The following is an 18,278-nucleotide window of genomic DNA, read 5'->3' on the forward strand; positions in this document are numbered from 1 at the left end:
GTTTGCCAGAGCACTGGTGTCTTCAAAAAACCCAAAGCAAGTCATGATTGAACCACCTTGCTGCTTGCCCAAGAAAGGAGCTGTGATTTCTACACAAAGGACAGCTTTTTACCCAGCATAATAGTTTTATTTCTCATTTTGGGCTGGCTGCATTGCTGATAAGTATTTAAAAGTTTATAAAAGCATTAAAAACCTTAGTTTTTATATACAGGGAATAAGACAGCATGAGTTTGAGAATGTGGCTATTTTTCAAAACCTCCAGGAACAGGTCGGGCTGATGTAAAGGTGGAAACTGTTCTCCTTATGAACTGTAACATCCTACAGTTGTCATACCTCCTAATTTTCTTAAACTACTCGAGTTGTTTGTAGTCAGTATTTGATTAAGCCATTTGTAGAAGAATTAAATTACTATAGACTCTCACTTCTTATTATGTCTTCAGCCTGGATTTTTGATAGCTGTTTTCTGTTGCCCATTTTCAACCCTTCAGTCCATCACCTCAAAACCCTGGGGAAAACACCAGAAATAACCCATCATTGCAGAGAATGCTTGCAAACATGTGGGCTCCAGACACAACCACCTTAGTCTTGCAGTTACAAATCCAGCAGAAGGTTTCCTGTCCTGCTCATAACCCTTCCACCAGAGGCCTTTTTGCTGTGCATTGAATAGGTCTGATTCAGCTGATCTTCCCTTCTCCCAGCACAAAGAAACAAATAGGAAGGTAAATGCTTGATGTTTTTGGTTTTGTTGACATTTAGCAGCATAAACACAAGCAGGGTCCAAGAGAGGCCATGGTGGGGAAGCCTACCTTTTGTACTAAATGTTCAATTCTTTAATATCTTTTAACATAGCAAAGAAGAAAGGTGCAATTGTAACAGGGCAGTACCCTCCATGGTGACCAGTTACAAAGTTTTCCAGCCTAAGCAAAAGTGATTTTGAGAAAAACAACAGATTACATGAACAATTCAACACTAGACCACATGTGAGAAATGCTACATTATGCAATCCACTGTGCCAGGACAGTGATAAATGACATGTCAGCTTCCAGGATGTTTGTTTTCCATTTGGACAGGTCACTACCATCCCTCTCCTCCAAGTCTCACACTCCCTGTGACAGTCAGCCCTTCACATCACACCGGCTGCCCACCCTAGCACAAAAAAGGCACACTACAGCATGAGGGCTAAGATCAGATAGATCTTACCACATTTTCTAGTTGCTTATTGCCAGTTTGCTGATTTTTCACACATAGAGTGCAGAGAACAGAATATGACGAGAAGATTTTTCTCCAGAAATAATAAAGAAGAAGAATTCATTATTTAAGTTCCTTGGAGTGTTTATTTTAGTGAGTTTAAATCCAGGTGCCTGGGATAAGCGGTAATCCCATCAAAAATAAGTCTTTTTCTGTCTCTCTCCTTTGCTAATGATACTGGGAAGCTTCCTGAGGGAAACTGTAAATGAATCATTTTTTAGCTTGTCAAACTTCCATTCCCTTTATTAAAAATGATTATGAACTGCTGTACGTGATTACTTCAGCTGAAAACAGACTGGCTGCGTTTGCATGGGAATCCAAGACAGAAACTGCCTGAACACTGACCAGAGCTATAAATGTTACAAGTCTTGTAGAGAGCTGTCTCCAGGAATAATCATGCAGCACCCACAGAATATACTGAGTCACAGATGCTCTCTGTTTCTGTGTTAGAGCTCATCAAAATTCAGACCTTCAGTTCCCCAGAAAAATCTAACATTTCAAAGTAGAATGAAAATACACAGACTGTTATATACAACTTCCAAATTATTTTGTTTGGATCTGTTAAACTGTCCAGCTTCAACAACATGAAAACACTGTGCCAGAAATTCAGCTTTTACGTTTTACTACAATGTAAGAGAAAAATCTAATTTTTCAGTTAGGATCATGGCAATGTTTTCCTTCAAAGAGTTACTTCTGAAGGGCCAGAAGTGGGGAGCAGGAGAGGGGAAAGCCTTAGTCCTGGGTCAGTACAAAGGTCTCAGCATCTGCCTCAGGCACCTGAGCTAGAAGGCTGCCCTTAGCATGGAGCCCTTAGCTCCTCATTCCTTCAGGAGCAACACACAACATTTAGCAAGACTCCTGCTGTGAATCGTGGTATTGATGCATTGGAAAACCTATAACATCTGACTAATCACTTCTTAAAGAGCCTTTTAATCATTTATCAAGTCCTTCATAAAAAATATGCTGGCGAAACCTTCAATGTGAACAAGGGTTTCATAAGAATTAATCAGGTTTTGGCTATCAATCACTGAATATAAGAAGTATTGAGAAAACATTAAAGGCTAACATGGCTTCAAGAGAGACAGAGCTAAGTCTTAGGTCTGTCATTAATAACAGAACAATGTTTTACTTCCCAAATAAAAACAACACAAAGGACTACATACCTTTCTCTAGGGTACCAGGTTCTCACTCAATGTGAAGGAACTCCAAGCAAGTGTTCTAAAATTACTTAGAAAGCACCAGGAATTTCCTGGAAAGTATGAGAATGGGAAATTACTATACAACCACCCTGGAGATGCTTGGAAGAGAAGATGACTTGTCCCCCTTGCCCTTTTATGTAGCTACATGACTTTTTGATATTTGGAGTTCTCCGACAGAAATGAACCCCTGTTGGAGCGAAATAAGGACTCAGCAAAACAAGTCAATTCAATGTGAATCACGCTAAAGCCATTTATTACAGAAACAAGTCTCCTTATATACGTAACCATATTCTAATCACACGTCCATGCTCCAAGCATTGATTCGCTAAATGAGTTATCATGGGCTGACCATGCACTGGAGTCTCACTGGTGATACGTCTGATGATTCACGCCACACCAGGACCCCGCTGATTGAGGAACGCCCCTCTTTCTCACAGCAGATTCTGTTCTCAGCTTCTCAAAGAGGCCTTGAGATTCCTTTGAGCCTGACTAATTCAGCAACAAATCTTTATCTACAAAACCCCTCCACAAACCCCAAAGGAACAAAATACATGTTAAGCCCCACCTTGTATTTTGTCAAGTCAGTCCAGATCAGCAAAATAGAGTTGATGTGTCCCAAGACACTAAAGTAACCATTTGGATTCCACAGAAATAACCCATGGTGCTTATTAAGAAAACAATAAAAATTGTCTAGACATTTTGGATAAAGAAATAAGGTTTACTTTAAGCTCTCAAAACTTTCAGTCTATTGTGTTCACATTTCAGCCTGCTCCAGGTTTTCTGGGTTATCTAACACAGCCAAGCTAAAGAAAGAAGCTGTTCAGTTTGTCAGAGATCTCAATTGGTCAAATATTCCCAACAAAACTAGCAACATGGCTGATACATAATTCCTGATTGAGCTGGAGAGGGCTTTCTGTTTTTATTTTGTGTTTGTGTGTGATAATAAGCATCTCTGGGTTGCTAGGAAGTATCTTTCGAAATTGAACTGCACTATTGAAATTAATGATATTATATGGAAGGAGACTGTACGTGTGGCACAAGGAGTATGGTAGTGAAAAATAAGTGCGAAAGTAGAATCTGGTTCATCTTTTGATTAGAAGAATTTCAAAGTGGGAAAAAAAAAAAAGAAAAAAAAAAATCAATACACACAGCAACCCTGGATGCTGGGAGAACATGTTTTATTACTGACAAAATTGTGTTTACGTGAAGACCCTCAGCAGCATTTGAAAGAGAATATTAACTCTGTGCCAGTCTGGCTAGAGCACACAGCCAAATTTGAAGCTGTGACACAGAATAAACAGGCTCTAATAAACTAATACTGCTGTTCAAGCTCCCTGCACATGGTTGAAAAACTTCATTCTCACTTCTGCACTTGGCAGAAACAGCTTCTAAAGAAGAAAAATGGAAGAGAAAGAAACTGAAGAGTAATATGAAAGAACTACTTTGAAATAGTTACATCCAGCTATGTTTTTCCAGAATGTGTGATTTGTTTGCAGCACAAACGCCAGAAATATGCATGGATGTTATCACTTGCAAGTATGCAGCAGTGCAAAGTTCCTGGAGTCTACTATGATGGGGACAAGTGAAATCAAATGCTTAAAGTTCACTGAATGGCGGGAATTAGAGCAAAAGGGAAAGAGAAAGCTCCAGAAAGCCACAGCTTCCTCAGATAAGTGAGAGGTGGACAGTAGGCTGAATCAGTTTTACACCTTGTCCCTAACACTCCCAACCAGTTAAACTAACTAGAAGCAGCGAAAAGACACCATCAAAGCAGAATGTCGCCTGGAAACCCGAATGATCCTTTTAAAGTTATTCCTGCAAGACTCAGCTAAATATTGCTCCAAAAACTACTAGGTAAAATGACAGAGTCTATTAGTCACTAGACTTTGCAGCATTGGCACCATCAGAGCTGTATCACCACACAAATACACCAGGATTTTCTAACTTAGGAGAGTCAGGAAACCAAAGCCAATTTGGAATCTACCTTGCTTTACGGACCAGAGCAAATATTTCTTGTTAAGAAATCACCTCTCATTCTCTGTTGCATTAAATCAAATCTGTTGCCCATCATCCTCAGGAGTTTTTGAACATTCTGGCTACATATATACAGAGGGGAGAAATTTCCTTTTGCGACACTAAAAAAAATGAAAAAGCCTTGCAAGTGGGCACACTTCTACTGACTTCAATGAAGCCTCACCAAATTTTATCATCAAAACATTTGGTCCTCTCTTTTGACCATATTCTGGAGAACATATATTGAGCACGCAACCAACATAAGAGAATATACTAATAAGATTTAAATTAGCAGTAACATTAACTTCCTCTTTTAATTAACAGGTTTTAATTACATTCCCAGTTCTAGGAAAGCTGCAGATTTCAGGCTGTAATTATTCTGTCTAGTAAAATGTTGATGCATGCGATATAGTAAAGTGCCTTCTGGATTCATCACTGATCTGTAGCCAGGGAAATGCTGTCTCTTTTGAAGTTAAAATCATGATTCACATGTGATAGATTTATTATTGGAATGCACAGGATAAAAGTCAGAAACAACATAAATCTGTTGGGGAGGTTGTGATTATTTTCCTCTAGTTAGGTGCCTCTCTGTGTTAGGAACTTCCTGGAGCTGGTTGTTGTATTAGTTGCATTTGGTAGTTTGCCCCCTTAAAACTTCTGCTAAGATTAGATCAGGGTTTTCTAACAGGTATTGCTAGGGAAAACTATTTGTATGTTATCCAGAATGTGCTCCCACTAATATCACAATATTTGATCTTGGTCAACATCAATGATAAATAGAAAAATTCAATCTGATGTACAAAAGTTGTGGTTTACTGCATGCTGGTTCCAATGATTGAAATAACAAAAGCCAGTTTATTACCTCAGGAAGAAAAATCACATTGCTCAAGCCTTAATTCAGCATAAACGTCAGGCTACCTAAAGCACTAGAACTATTTTCAAGCATCAGTTCAAGTTTTCATGCTTACACAATAGCTTGGACAAATTCACAGGTTTAGTGATAACCTAGAAAACAACTGGCTAAGGCATACATCTAAACAGAGATGCAACCTGCAGCTAAAATAATTTTGTCTCACTATTTGAATATTGACAGGATAGAAAAGTGCTAAAGAACTGAGGAAGCTGTTAACAATCACACTTATGAATTCATTTGGACAAACTTCCATTTATTCCAGATGAAAGATTCCATCCTGTGTCCTTGAGCTATCTTTAACATAGAAGTGTTGTAAGCCTAAAGCTTTATGACAATGAAGACCTAACCTAAGACCTAGATTGGCCCATTATTACCAGTTGGTTGCCATTAGCATCTGATTTTCATGTGGGACAGTAGTTAGGTTATCACAGCTAAGCACAAGCACAAAATGGTTTTGAAATTGCCCTTTGGCAAGAACATTTCAGAGTTGGTTTAGATCCAATTAGAATTTTCCTGTGGTTCAAACCAACTGATGACTGTTTTAGAGATATCAAAAACCCTTCTGTGCCTGTACCACAGAGTACAGCCGACATTGCTTTAGCTCATTTGCTTTTTTTCATCAGTTTAACATCAACATTAAGTTCACTAGTGAAAGTGACATTGATTTGAAAGTAAAATGAAAAGGAAGTTAAATAAAAAAGATGTGATGGAAGAGTAAGAGGACAGCAAACTGCTCCAGTGGTAAGTCAGGTATCAGAATGGTGAATCAAACCCTAAACTCCAGCTTCTCAACCATTTACCAACTTCTAGTTGGCTGTTTGTAGATATTATCATTCTAAAAATGAGAAGCCTGCTGTGATCCTGAATTTTGGGGGAGGGGGAGGCTTGTCCAGAAATAATGATTTGAAACCTGAAGAGTCCAATGACTCCCACAGTAGCAGTTGCTCTCTTAAGGCAAGAAAAGAAGCATGTTCAAAACTAGGTGCCTAATATGAGGCATCTGTTCCTAACCTGAATGTTTTGCTTTACACTAAAATTAGGTTGGTGAATGCCTGGTTTGAGATTCAGGTACAGACTGAATACTTTAGAACTAACATATTTGGAAATGTAAACAATTATTAAATATTAAAAGTAAAACAGATGTCTGATTAGTCATTTTCTTCATTTGTGTTGCAAAATCCTACAAATATAGGCCTTGCAGATTGAGAATTTAAAAGGTGCATAGGGGACAGCTGTGTTCTGAGAAGACAGTACAAAAAAACTTGTTCTGGATATAAAAGCATGTCCTGCCACTTCTGGCTTTCGGATCCCTATAAACCAGCCACAGGAGTAAATCAGGAAGAACAGAGAGGTCCTGCGTGTTGTCCAGAGAACTCATGTTAGGGTTCTTCATGGATTCACAGTCTTTAGAGAGAGTTACATGATAAAAGTTTTAGAAGTCAAGCCTAAAGAAGGAGGCATTTTCTTTGCTAAACCTCCCAGAACACCACCAGCGTAACTGAGGATGGCTGACACCTGTCATTTGGGACCAGGTGAGCATTTGGTCTTGAATTTATATACCACCAGTATTTCAAGACAGCCTAAGCACTAAACTATAATTATCCCAGAATCACAGCAACATTTCAGAGTAATACTTCTCTGCAATGATTACAACTAGATTTCATATAAAACATCTACAATATTAAAAAAAAAAAAAAGTCTTTATGACTAGTTTCATCCTATCACGGCAAACATCTGAATTCCTCTTCTATTTTCTTTTGAAGTATTATAGATTATGGGGTCCTTTATTGAAAATGCTGAAAAGAATAATGGTTGCATGTAAATTACAGCAATTTCCATGTTTTCTATATTTATACTCCTTAGGTTTCCTAAGAAATGTAGATCTAGTGCCATTTTCTTCTGACAGTAGAAATCATCATATTTGGAAGATATGAGCATACATTCCTTGAGAGGGATCCATAACAGTTCAGCTTAGCTTCGCAGATTGACAGATTCCTCTGAGTGATGAAGGTATGAAGCGCCAATTTATAATATGCATTAGTTCTCTCATTGCATCTGTTTATTCTCTGTGTCACTTTCCATTTATGAAATTGCTGCAAGGATATTTCTGCTCTTAAAAAATCATTACTAGCACCCACAGCCTTGTGGGAGACCCTACTATAAATAGCAACAACATAAACAAACCTTGGTGCATACAGAATGGAAGACAATATATAAGAAAACAACTGCCAAATAGTTATTAAAAACAAGCATAAGGATAACATCACTTTAAAAATCATGCTGCAAGAGAAATCCCTGGCAGTATATTTTAACATGAGAAAAAGTCTGAAATAACACAAAAATAACCCAGAAAGTGAAAATCATCTGATGCTACCTGGGCATTGACAGCAGTAACCTGTCTTCAGACAGTATTTTAAGACAAAACGATTTTCAGGTGTGAGAATATGAACTGCAAGCAAGAGGGATGTGGGTTGTTTTTTCCCCTTTTGAGGATTCATTGATGTTTAAACAATATTCCCTGCAGTACACATATGTTTGTGCACCTGGTGTGACAAAGACAGGTCTACCAAGGGCTGCCACACTAGTTATTTCTTAGACAAGTACCAGATCCATACATTTAAAGGAATCTCACTGCCTAACGTTGCTGTCAAAAAATCTTGTCCTATGAAAGCACTTCTCACGTGCCAGCTGTACTAAACCGAGTGGTTTTCATCAGGCACTTCCCATGGGTTTACCGTTTATAGCCAGATCACAGAGACTATCAAAGAAATCACATTTCAACTGACAAGCCCAATTTAGACCTGTTTTGAAGGGCTTGCCCTTAGCCAAAATGACTGTTTCAACAAACTGTGCTTTGAAGAACTGGCCCAATCTTCCAGCATAAATACAGGAATAAAATAAAAATAAAAAAAAATAAAATAAAATAAATCCCTACCTACATTTGAGAGGAGCCCCATGGCACAAAGTATGAACGAATACAACGAAAGTGTAAACAAACTCTAGGGAAATCAAAAGTTTTTGACAAGCTGCAAATAACAGCAGCTATATTTTGCCTTGTGGCTCCTGCTTCTGGCTTCCCACAGCCAGAACCACTATTCAAGTCTTCAAACTCTTTATAAGTGTGCAGTAGAACATCAGCCTAGCTGGGGCCAGTGGGGGTTTCAACAGCTGTAAATTCCCTTTTAACAAACATAACTTTGATGACTTGTACATTTCTTCCCTAAAAAAATGAAGGAAATTGTCCACTGCTGAGAAGATGCTCAGTTTGTTCTTTCTCTCCTCCAGTTGCTTCCAGTCCTCACTGTTCCTGCTGTAGCAATTTGACTATTCAGACATTTCAGTTTCTAAGACAGAAACTTGCTAACTATGAAATTATAAAAAAAGCTTTCAGAGCTCTAGATAAACTCCTGTTCACTCTTTTCAACACATTCTCTGCTTTGTCTAGTTCCCTGAGAAAATTCCACTAGATTTCTGGACCTGATCTTCCTTTTAATAGGTTTTAATCCAGTGCATTTTCTGCTATTATTTAAATCTGTTTCTCAGTCACTCTCAAACCTTTTTTTGAATTGGTATTTACTCTGTTCTTAAACCTTGCTTTCGGATCTTCAGTTTCTAAAATCCAAGTTTGAGTTCATGTCTCATTAGTCTTCTGTCCTTATAGCTTATAGCAGTAAATTAGCAGATCTGAAATTAAAAAGAATGAACTATAGCTTATTCTTTCTTAGACATAAGATACTGCACTCAGTAAGGTTTGTCCATGGTCTCCTGGGTCCATAGACTTCATTATGATCTACCTTATACCAAGTAAAGTGGCAGAAACTGAAATGGTCACAGCGCGGTCCTGTTCTTACAGTAAAAGGCTAAGTTGCATGTTCTGTCAATCAGGACATCAGCATCCTACTGTAAAAGAAAGTGTGATCTGGCATATTGCTTTACTCCAGATTTTGAGACTGAAAACACCTTTCACAGTTGTGTCATTTTTTAAATAGAAAGCAAGCCAAACACACAAACAAGCTCCTTGCATTTGTTCATGATAATTCAAGACTGTCTTTCTGTGACAGTTCCTCTTATAGTAGGTTTCTTGTGGGAATACTTCATCATCTACCACGTGTGGCTGATGGGCACAATTTATTGGCCAAAATGTTGAGCCTGAAAATCACAGCATCACAGATTAATACTCCTCAAAGAACAGCAAAGGACTTTCAGGACATCTGGAACTATACACTATCCAAGAGAGCCAACCACACAGTTCCAAGACAATTACAAACTAAAACACAATTGTCTCAGCCCTGCTCACCAATCGACTTTCTTCCTTTTGGAGAAGGAGGTCATGAGCTCTAAAGAGGATCACAATATGTTTTATAACCAGCTGCTGATAGTGCAGCATGTAATGCTTAGGGAAGTCCAGCTGCTGTTCTCTGTTAATAGCGATCATAAAGCTGGTCCCTTTGCCAGCCTCTAAGTAGAAGTTTAAAGGTCCCACAAGGCTTCTTCTAATAGAGGACTGAATGACCCTGATGTCTAGACTAACATTAGATTCTTCTATAAAATTCAGGTTGTAACATACAAAGCTGTGTGTGAACTATTGCTGAGCATATAATGATTGACTTAATTGCCTATATAATCATTCCACCATCTAAGTACCCTGAGATAATCTGAAACAGCTCAGCAAAACACACACACAATGTTTTTCTTAAAAAAAAGGAAGTGCTCTGCCTGTGCCATTAGCAGATAAAACATCAATTCCTAAAAGCAGTTCATCATGAAAGCTGCAAATAGCTGCAACTTGTCAGATTACACATGGAAAAATCCTTGGGACATTGACCTGTATTCCAAAATCCCAGGCCAATATTCTGCTTCCCCTAATGGCAGTGATAATTTAGTACAAATCCAATTCACAGAACTGCGCCGCTAGTGATGATGGATTGGAACGGGGTCTGGACGTGCTGATTGCTACAACTGCCTGGAAAAGGGCTGGATGGCAAAATAATTTTGTTTTTATTAAAGAAGAAATGTCAAACTCAAGTGTGTTGTGAGAAGACACCGAAAGATTTGCAAAAACCATACGAACCCACACTTCAGTGTTATTAATGCTTTTACATCAGATACAGCAGACTGATATAAGAGACAGTTGTGGAAGTTGTGATGCCTTTTTTTCCTTTTATAACAGTTACAATGGGGCTAAAACTAGTAGCTGCAGCACTAATTGATTCAGCCAATGCATTTCCTATTAAACTTTAAACATTTAGAATGCACAGGCAGAGCCAGAAATAAACCGTGTGTGGGTGTGAAGGTACCTGTAATGGTAAAAAGCTAAGCCTGCATGGAATTATATTAACTTCAGCTGAATGGAAAGATCCATAATTTAGAAAAAAGGGGTTTTTTAATGTATTGGTTTACAAGGAAGCTATTGTTAGCCAATTTGGCTCTGTCATTGCTATTCTAGCTTTTAATCCAACATGATTTCATCCCATGCAACATTATGCCATTTCACATCATGTACCTAATAGGATAACGTCAGAAAGGGCAACACCACTCTATCTGAAAGACATCAGAATCTCACTCTATTTGTCACACTGGTAGACTGTAGAATTCTCCCATGATTTAATTCAAAGGGTCTCCCTTTGACTTCAAGTTGACACGCTTTTTTGAACAGTTGGTAGATCAACTACCAGCTTACCAAACAAAGCTAGGTCATCACTTCAAAATCCTGTCCTCATACTTATCTGCTGGAAAACAACTAGGAAATCTGGCAAGTATAGAGGCAACTGCCATAAGTTATACTAGTATACTGTGAAGGGCATATATACACACAAACAATAGTCCTCAAAGGAAAGCCTGTTTGCATATAACTAGCCCAAATACATCAAGATGGCCTGGGGGATGTACAATACAAAATACACACCTGTGGGCTGACCATATGTTTCAAACCTGCCAGCAGATACCAGTCTACAAACTGAGCCTTTTCCCTAGGTTGTAGATAGCAGTAGGAGCATTTAACCTACTTTTCTAGTGAGGAAAAATTAAAACCAAATTAACACACTTGCCAAGTTGCCTGTCATACCACAGAAGCAAAATCAAGTTAAAGTTCAGGATTCCCTGGACAACATCTGATCTATTCAATCACAGCGTGCACTAGACAGAAGACATAGAACTTCATCCTCCTCTGCATTGGATTGATCTGCACTGGAAGAGACACTTTATAGATATTAAGGTTTTAGGAACGTCTCCGTCAGCAGATAAATGACATGACCTTCTCTTGTAGGAGACTAAAGATCCAATTCACCTATAAACACAGAAGTAAAATGTTTTAGGCACATCTAAAAAACAGCAACAAAAACATAAAACATAACCTCTGCCCAGAGAATGTGATGGAAAATTCTGCTACTGATTTTTTCATACACTAACCCCAATCAGGCATTTATAGTTTTACTCCACTGAAGTTTCTCCAAAAGTGTATCCTTGGCCTTAAAAATCTCAGTCTTGTCTTTCTGAATCTTTCTGAATGATTATTAAGAAATGAAATAGCTTATGGCAAATAGGCCTTGCCTTTGATGGAAATTGTTCTCCTCTTATCTTCCAGAAAAATCAGCCTTCACATTGAGCATTTGCCAAAAAAAAAAAAAAAAAAAAAAAAATAGCTTTGGTGTTTGTAAACTGCAGCAATTAAAAATGTCAAAATATTTTAAAAAGTTTAGAAAAGTTTTTATTCATAGAATTTTTATAGACTAAATAGAAAAAAAAAGTTAAGGAAAAAAAATTATTCTTTCATAATTGATTTTCCCCAGTTTTTACTTATAACCTCTCCATTTAGATTTAGTACTTTATTTCCATTTACTTTCCTAGAGGGAAAGAACAGAGAGGGATTTTTTCATTCTTGACTGTTTTATCCATCATTAAAGAACACAGTAAGCATGCTAAATTTCCAAGCATACTTACTTCCCTTTGACTCTACTTTAACCTCAACAGTTTTAACAGAGATAAGGAAGTATTCCTCAAATATCCTAACAATACATCTTTCTACTCTGAATATATACTGTATATTTTCCTTACAGTTTGTAGCCAATAAAAAATGGTCCTTTAACAGCTACAAAAGAGAACTAGATCAAGACAATCACATTCATTTTTATTTACTGCCAAACAGACCTGAATTTGGGCTTGAAAACAACTATTTAATTCTCTTGACTTAATGAGATCTCAGTCTCAATTGTACAAAGTAATTAAATGAATACTTTGACTATACTCAAAACATTTTACTGGTATTATCCAAATACAAAATGATGCCCCTCCTCTGACTATTTTATGGTATAAAGGATGTAAAAACAGCCAAAAATTATAAATATTAACAGTTTATAACATCAGAAGCACAGACACTACCTCGTTAGTGTTCAGCACTCCAGTTAAAAACGTTTTTACAGCAGCTGAAAAATTTGACAGTGATGTGAAGGAAATGAACTAGAACAACAAAAATAGTCACTAAGTATCCATACTCACTGTGTCTCCTCTCTAACACACAGGGAAATCCATTTACCCTTCTAGCAGCACATTGCAAAGTTCACAGACCTTGACCATCTCTGTGAACTTCTCATCTGCTAAACCATATAATTCACCCTGTCTCTTATGGATTGCACTAAGGAAGACATAGGGTCTTTCTCACGCCTGTTGCTTCTGCTGTACTTAAGGACATAAGTGTTTTTATTGTACCATAAACCACTGTCTGAATCTAATGATCTAATCTTACACTTCATACAGTTTTATTTCAGATTTGGCATCCCAGTGAGGAGTGTTGAGCTCCTGTGGATTTTATCTTACTTCAGCTGTCTGAGTGGAGTCCCACATTTCTTCAGGAATGCTTGACTTGTTTTGATTGCAATTCTCCTTTAATGAGTAACATGTAACAAATCCAACAAATCTCAGCACCCGCTGATTCAGAGTCATGTCGACATCACTATGAAAACCTCCCAACATCATCTTGTAAAATGGTTCTCTGTCACACTCAGCAGCTGTTGGCAGCAGGCCAACTGTAACCTTAATTCCTCAGTTTTTACTCGAAACGAATTATTACCATTCTGTTTCCCTCCAGTACTCAGGACAGATGCCACTAAATGGAGGTTCACAACAAATTCCCACTTACCCTACGCCACCCCAGTGCTTACAGAAAGGTACAAATTGGCACAGACTGCTACCTTGCAGTCTTTTCACCAGCTACAGTGCTTTCTTGCTACAAGGAAGCTTTGGTGTGACTAAATGAGCTGGCACAACTGGACTCTGAACATGCTTTTGTCTTTAGTTTTTTCATTGCTGTTCTGAAGCATTGTTTTTATTACAAAGGAAGCAAACCAAAAACATATTCTGTATCTGCATAATAAAAACATTTAGACACACGTAGTCCTTTGTTACAAGCAGGTGATTAATAATAATAACACAGAGAAAGTGTGGGTATACAACCCTCACTTTCTCAGAGAGTTTAATGACTCCCAGCCTTCAGTCACGCACGTGACATCAAGACTCAGATATTACAACGTGTGCTATCACTGACATGCTGTTAAGTGACTTAAATGCCATTTCTTACTTCAGTAGCAAAACTCAGCAGAAAAGATGCAATCTATCAATATTATTAATGAAAAGCTTAATGCTTAGGCACGTGTACTCATAGCAGCTTTCTGTTCCAAACTTTGAAGCTGCCCTGATTAAAATCTAGTGAATGTGCTTTCCTCCTCCCTTCCCACCCACCTTGTATCTAATCCCATTCTGTCAGTACAGCAGAGAGATGAGGCTTGAATCATTAAAGAAATCTCGGTGGAAAGGGCAATTATAAAGCTGCATTGCCTCCATTCCTTCCGTTCTTGCTTTCTTCTTCAACAAACCAGACAAGCATCCCCCCATTGCTAGCTTTCCTTGGAGCCTTCTCCTGTCTAAAATCTGGCTCTTTTGAAAAAGTCTCACAGCACCACTGCAGCCCTACAACCTCAGCTCTTCTGGATGTCCTGTCTCCTGTGTTTCCAGAGCCAGGCTTAAGATTCTCTGTGTAACCTCACTGACCAGGTTCTCCAGGTGGCAAGCGGGAAAGTCCTATGGCTCAAAGAAAAAGCAGAGTCGAAAAATATCACATGAACAGTGGCGAAGCTCAACCTACAGGATTCTTGGCTTTCTACCATCCCTGCATAGTTGTTTTTTTGTTGTTTTTGTTGTTGTTGTTGTTGTTGTTTTTTACTTCAGTGCAAAAGAGTATAACACACCATGAGATCTAAATGCATATGCTACCTCACATCACTAGTGGTACATATAAATCTCACTCAAAGATGGAAAGCAATAGTAGCCAGTACATATTTCCCTTCACCTCTTCCGTTGAGTTTTTTTTGTTTGCTTTTATTTTTCATAACTGGAGCTTAAAGAGAATCTTGAGGGACTTAGAGGTAAGGGAAGTTGTCTTTAATACTCCAACTTTTCACACAAGCTGAAGTGCTGCCCTTCAGATATTTACATAAAATTCAGATGCTGGTAAATTCCAGTGATCAGCAGCAGATTAAGATTTCTTCTATTTATTGATATGATCATAGAAAACAGGTGGCTGGAACTGGTAACTAGTTCACTCCTTAAAGATTCCCTAATGAAATGAAACCAAAGTTTTGTGGCTTTTTGCATTCAAGATTACTATTCATTGGTGATGATACTGCCCGTTATACCACTACAAACTTTCTTTGGAATTACAATTGATGGAGTTCTGCACTCTCAAATGTGACTTCTAGGCATAAGTTTAGGAGTGACTGCTGTGCCATAAGCCAGTTTGTATATCACCATGCAGCCACAGATCCACAAGGCAAAGCTGGAAACCAGTTGCAATACAGGCATATTAAGAAAGGCCAATAATAACAGATTGAATAGAAACAGTTGGATTCATTAAGTCTTGATACCAGCATAAGGATTCATTTACCTACCCACACGGTTAACCTGCTCTGAAGTGCGCACAAGAATGGGTAAATTATCTTTTCCAATGCTTCTGCGTTTCAAATTACAAGCTGGTGTTGCTACCAACTCTGTTCTGACAGCATCACCTTCCTGAGACAGCCAGCAAAGTACTCACATTGCCTAATAGGTTTCATCTTGAGAACAGCAACTGTAACAGCACTTCATCTTTCATCTTCACTCAGTGACGCTTCCATAAATCTATTTATATTCTGTTCTCTCCTAGTCTGCTTTCTGATTTTCAAATGCATTGTCCTCTACTTCACAAGGTCAAAGCAAAGACTCTTAACATGTATTGCTGATAGCTACCTCAGTTTACTCCAAACAGCAACAGTAGAAGACCTTTCCTTGCCCATTTCTATACTCTCTGTTAATGACCGCGGAACAAGTAACAGATGGACCAATTCTAAGAGCAGCATATGTACTGAACTGAATGCTGGGGGAAGCAGAAACATCTCTGTGTGCAACAGGATGACAAGAATTCATCACAGCAAACAGCCATTTCAAAACTGAAGTCAGCACTAGAAATAACTGTTATATCAAGAAACAACCACGCTGCGATTCAAAGCCTTCCCATACAGTGTCTTATCTATGTCATGCCCAAACCCCACATGGGCAGAGGTCAGAGCGTGGTTTAGTAACTCTCTGTGAACTGCAGCACTTCCTTTCAGGAGCTGAGCCCCTGAACTCATCTTGCTGCACTTGCTCTAGAGGGACAGGACACCCACCGACTGAACCAGACAAAAGGCAGCATTCAAGGGATGGAAAGCACAGGTCACCAGAGGGCTGCAAATGGCAGATAAATTGGAAGGGGATTAGCTAACTGAAAAGTGATGGGTAGAGAGAACACTCAAGGGAAAGTAGTTGGGAGACAAGCTGACAGAAGAGATAAAAGGCAGCCACATTTGGAGTCAAGGTGAGATAAATAAGGGGCAGAGGAAGACTTGGAGCAGAGAGCACACCAGCACTGGGGAGGAACAGTACTGAGGAAATATTCCTGCCTCTGCAAGATTCTGACTGTGACTTCACCTGCAGTGTCTCCCAGTGACTGCAGAGGAGACAATGGTGTCCTGCTGCTGTGTGTCCAGTGTTTGCTTTTGGGGAAGAAGCAGAAAACATGTATAAAAAATATGCAGCAATAGGCAATGTGACAATTGCTTTAACCAAATGCAACAGAAAATATGTAACATTATTTATTCTTTAAAATAAGTAATAAAGAACATAATTGCAAAAGAAGCATAACAAACTTCCCATTTATTATACTTGGCTATTATTTTCTGCACACGTGTACTTTTTTAATGCAACTTCAGCTGCAAAAAGTCATAACCCATTGTTAATTTAGAGAAACTAAGCAGAGGCTCTGTAACAGAGGTTAATTTGGGTTTAAAATAAATGAAGTGCCACATGATCACATACCACTGATTAAGCTGATTAAAAGCAGTCTGGACAAAGCCTAATTTTTTCTGGCTTTTTTTTCTGACTGGAGACAGCCTTTTTTGAACTGGGATTATGCCTGTTTTAAGATCTGTCATCCAGGTCTCTGGTGTCAGTAGGCTCCTGTGACAACAATTCCAACAACTCTATGTTGCAGCTGCCTGTTTCAGAGATGGCTCAGTCCCGAGGATTTCACTGCCTGACTTTGCCATTGGAAGCTGTAAGCTCAAATGCCCTTGAAATCCACGGGATTTTTTTTTTTAATTGAGAAACCTATTTTCTTTTTTCTCTCACTTGACTTTGCATGGGACATTGCTTGTTGCTCGGCTAAATGAAAAAATATGTGGATCAAAGCATTTTGCACACATACTGGCTGAATAAGAGTAATTAACCTAAACGTCATAGAAACAAAACTAAACAGGAAAAAATAAAGATATATGATCACAGTTTATACATCCATGGTTGTAAAAGGTGAAAGGCAATGAATCAGCTGTCAGAGAGGTTTGTTGTACTCACTTCACCTGTTTCCTGTTATTTAATGTTAATTAGTATTATACTAAAATTAAACAAGTTAAGCCTAATCAAATCTTCTGAAGTAGTAAGGTACAGCTGAGTTCTCTAAGTAGAAAGTTCCACTTTTCCCTCATGTTCACCATTTCAGCCTAAACTGAAACTTTAATCATATGGTGACAACTGTGTGGTGCTTTTTTTTTTCTTCTGAGAGATCCCATTCCTCTTCAGAACACGAAACGGGCAATTATTCGACTTCCAGCGTGTGCATGCAGACCTTACTGTTAAAAAGGTATACTTCCAAAACAACGATTCTGCCAAACCTCCATCCCAAGCACAGAAATGCAAAACCTACTGTCATATTTTGCTTTCTAACCTGAGAAAAACCACACAATTTCCATACTTATTCAATTAATGGAGCACAGAATTGTTCTGTCCAAAATTAAGTCACAGAAATTTAGCACAAACTATGTTTCAGGGAAAAAGAGGCCAAATTGTGAGTGAGGCAGAGAAGTCTGAAGTATTCAGTGCCTATTTTGCACTAATGGTGGAGGCCAACACCTTTGCAGTGCGGTGCGATAAACACTGAAACAGGCTTGTGCACAGATCTGTGCAATCCGCAGTTCTCAGATGGCCGCTATATCCAGGGAGCAAAGTTGGGGAAGCAGTGGGGAAGGCAGAAGGTTTTGCAGGGCAGGGCTGTGCCACTTATATAATGAGTAAAAATATTTTATTAATAGCATCATTATAGCTAACTAAACTGTAAAGCACAGATCTGCAGTCAGTCACTATTATCCCAGGAGATGAAGCAAAAACAATTATCTTTATCCCTTGTAAAATGTATTTAGGTTATTAAATCCCCCATACTAATTCAGCTAATTATTTAACCCGTGAGAAACATTTTCTTCTATTCCTGTAGGACATTAGTCTTCCCTGTTCTAATCACTATGATCTCTGATACCAAAAATAATACAATTTTGGTTTTATTGCAAACA

The 18,278-nt window shown here is 38.4% G+C and overlaps 2 long non-coding RNA genes across 2 annotated transcripts in view; one reads left to right on the plus strand and one right to left on the minus strand.

The window, feature by feature from the left end:
* LOC110363995 (uncharacterized) overlaps nt 1-18,278 on the minus strand; it is a 368,778-nt gene that overhangs the window by 287,733 nt on the left and 62,767 nt on the right. The gene's annotated exons all lie outside the window — the stretch shown is intronic.
* On the plus strand, nt 1,432-16,575 carry LOC110363999 (uncharacterized). The gene is made up of 2 exons (XR_002422444.2): nt 1,432-7,383; nt 13,126-16,575. It is a non-coding gene; the product is annotated as an uncharacterized LOC110363999 (long non-coding RNA).

This window comes from Columba livia, chromosome 6 (assembly GCF_036013475.1).
Source record: "Columba livia isolate bColLiv1 breed racing homer chromosome 6, bColLiv1.pat.W.v2, whole genome shotgun sequence".
NCBI lineage: Eukaryota > Metazoa > Chordata > Aves > Columbiformes > Columbidae > Columba > Columba livia.